At 38.6% G+C, this 2,594-nt stretch overlaps 1 pseudogene; it reads right to left on the bottom strand.

Annotated features, from left to right (window-relative positions):
- Nucleotides 1-1,480: 1,480 nt before the first annotated feature.
- LOC109389510 (cell division control protein 42 homolog pseudogene) lies at nucleotides 1,481-2,041 on the bottom strand (annotated as a pseudogene).
- Between the last annotated feature and the right edge of the window lie 553 nt (nucleotides 2,042-2,594).

Consider the following 2,594-nt stretch of genomic DNA (forward strand, 5'->3'; position numbering starts at 1 on the left):
CAATAAACATTTGCTGAAAGAATAAAGATTCTAGGTATACTTTTATTGAAAAGACTCACCGATGACCAAATTATCTGAATAACCTGTGACTTATGTCATTTTATATGTACACTTCAGAAAAAGGTAGAAAAGTCTCTGAATGATATTTATGGGCTGTCAGACTGGCGGCCTGACCTCTCTTGATCTTAGAAAAGTTAGCCATGTGATAAATACCATGGGTGCAAAAACTCTAATTCTGAAGGACTCCACTGCTATCCTGCCCTCTCCTATGGTGCTAGTTTTTATAACAATCTAATCATATAAAACATATATATAGTTCTAAATATTTATCACCTTACAACAATATGATTGTAAGTCATGGGTGAGGGAAAAATAACCATGCATTAAACTGGACAAACAGGTTTTTGAGTCTGTTAGAGTCCAAAGGTAGCAATGGTGTAGTAAAATGAATAGAGCAAAAACAAAAATTGTTAAAAGCACAGTGGTGAAAGCAGGGAAAGGGACAGCCTTTAACGAGAAACGTGTTTCTGTGGAGCAGTAAACATTATATTCTTAAACAAGTAGCCGTAGGCCACAGACTGCTGTGTTGCTCACAAAGGGGACCAAATCAGAGATAGTAAATGGATTCTTATAAATCCAACCCCACTATTAAAAGCAACCCTAAGTATAGGCTCTGAGATCATAGGTCAGTAGCATATTTATTATCCTCATCCATGTAAATTCCTTTTCATTCTGCTAAGAGATTACACAGTGATTACAGAATATACAATTTCAAAACACAGAATTTCCAGACTAGATATAAGAAACAAAGCTTTAAAATATCAAGTTCTCTATGATGGGGTAAACTGCCTAATGCTGTTATTGCATACTAGGCTTCCACATAAGAGTTCAAAAAGGGTTCTATTACTTTTTTAAAAGTCTGAAAATTACTTGTCTAATGGATGGCAGAACTATTACACATACATGTGGATTTTTAAAAATATAGTAGTATTTCAAAATGCTTTCATTGACTTGCATAAATAAGGCCCCAATGATCAAATATTCCATGGCCCACAAAGATTTAAAATGCCCAAAATATAATACACAAAAATATTTTTGTATTAATACATTAATTAATTAACTAATGAATACATCGCTGACTTCCTGATTTTTCTGACCTACAAACAGACTCCAAAGAGTCACATCTGAGCTTAGGGTGGTATCCCTGGCTGAAATCTCTCTCGGTCATGCTGGTTTGGAATCCCAGGCACACGACTCATGTGTATGACTTGTATAAAAAGGACTCGTCCTTAATGCCTGAAGGTTACGTAGCTATTGATAGAATGAAGCATGCATTGCCTACAGTCATCCCTGCACTGATAATCAACTATTCATTTTAATTGCAGAAACGAATTTTAATTTTTAATCTTTAGTTTGATTTAAACATGGATTTTAGTATGATGCCGACACCAGCTGTGCCGAAAGGGCTCTGGAGAGACATTCACAGCAGCACGCACCTGAGGCTGGTCTTCGGTCTGCAGGCTCCAGGGCAGCCAGCACTGCTGCATGAAATACATTTGTCAGGCATTTCTGTGTGAGTGCAGGACACTTCACATACCTGACAGCCTGCCGGGCCCAGGCCAGATTCTCAGCAGTCCCCGGAGTGACAGCCTTCTGATGGTTCTTGGCAAGTTTCTCAATAGCAGAGATCAATTTGGGTCCCAAAAAGCAAGAAAGGAGTCTTTGGACACTGGTGAGTTATCTCAGGCACCCACTTTTTTTTCACATTTTCAAATGAGGATGAACAGACCACTGAAAAACAGACTAGAAACACATCTGTTTGTGGGTAACTCGGCCAGCATAATCTGTCATCATCCTCTTGCCCTGCACTATCGAAAAGTCTGAGAGTATATGGCTCCCCACCAATCATAACTGTGCCCGCATATTGTCAGAAACAGTCGGCAAACACTCAGGTGGAAATCAATTTGTTGTGTAGGGTACCAGGAAACATTTTTTTACCAATGGCACCATTGCCCACAACAGCGCGCTTAACCGTCTGCATTGCTGAAAACAGTTTTCTATCCACTTTAAATATTCACATCCGATGATGACCTCAGCTTCTCGCCAGGGCGTTGGCTGATGATATACCATTCAACTCTTCACAGCTGTGACTCCCGTGGGTAGGACCCTATGTCTGATTTTGGCTCCACTTAATGGGGTTAAATGAAACTTCTTTTCTTAAATGTAAGATTTTCCCCCCTAAAACTGGTGCATATTATCACCATGTCTGTTTTGAGCTAAGGATCAAATATTTCAAAATTTTCTCTTCTTTTAACATAAACTATACCAAACACAAATGCGAACAAATTGTTTTCCCACTAAAATGGCTTTACGAAGTAAGATGAGTACTAAGAAGTCAAGAAATCACTTCAAATTAATTACTGAATTCAGAGACTGAATAAAGACAGGACATAAATAATATGGACTCCTAAACTTTTTTTTTTTTTTAAGATTTTTATTGGGGAATTGGGGGAATGGGAAGAGTGCTGGGGAATTGGGGGAAGGGGAACAGACAAGTTGCTGTCGTTTTGTTCTTCAGTCTAGTTGTGGAGGAC

The sequence above is a fragment of the Hipposideros armiger genome, unplaced genomic scaffold (genome assembly GCF_001890085.2).
Source record: "Hipposideros armiger isolate ML-2016 unplaced genomic scaffold, ASM189008v1 scaffold_236, whole genome shotgun sequence".
Taxonomy (NCBI): Eukaryota; Metazoa; Chordata; class Mammalia; order Chiroptera; family Hipposideridae; genus Hipposideros; species Hipposideros armiger.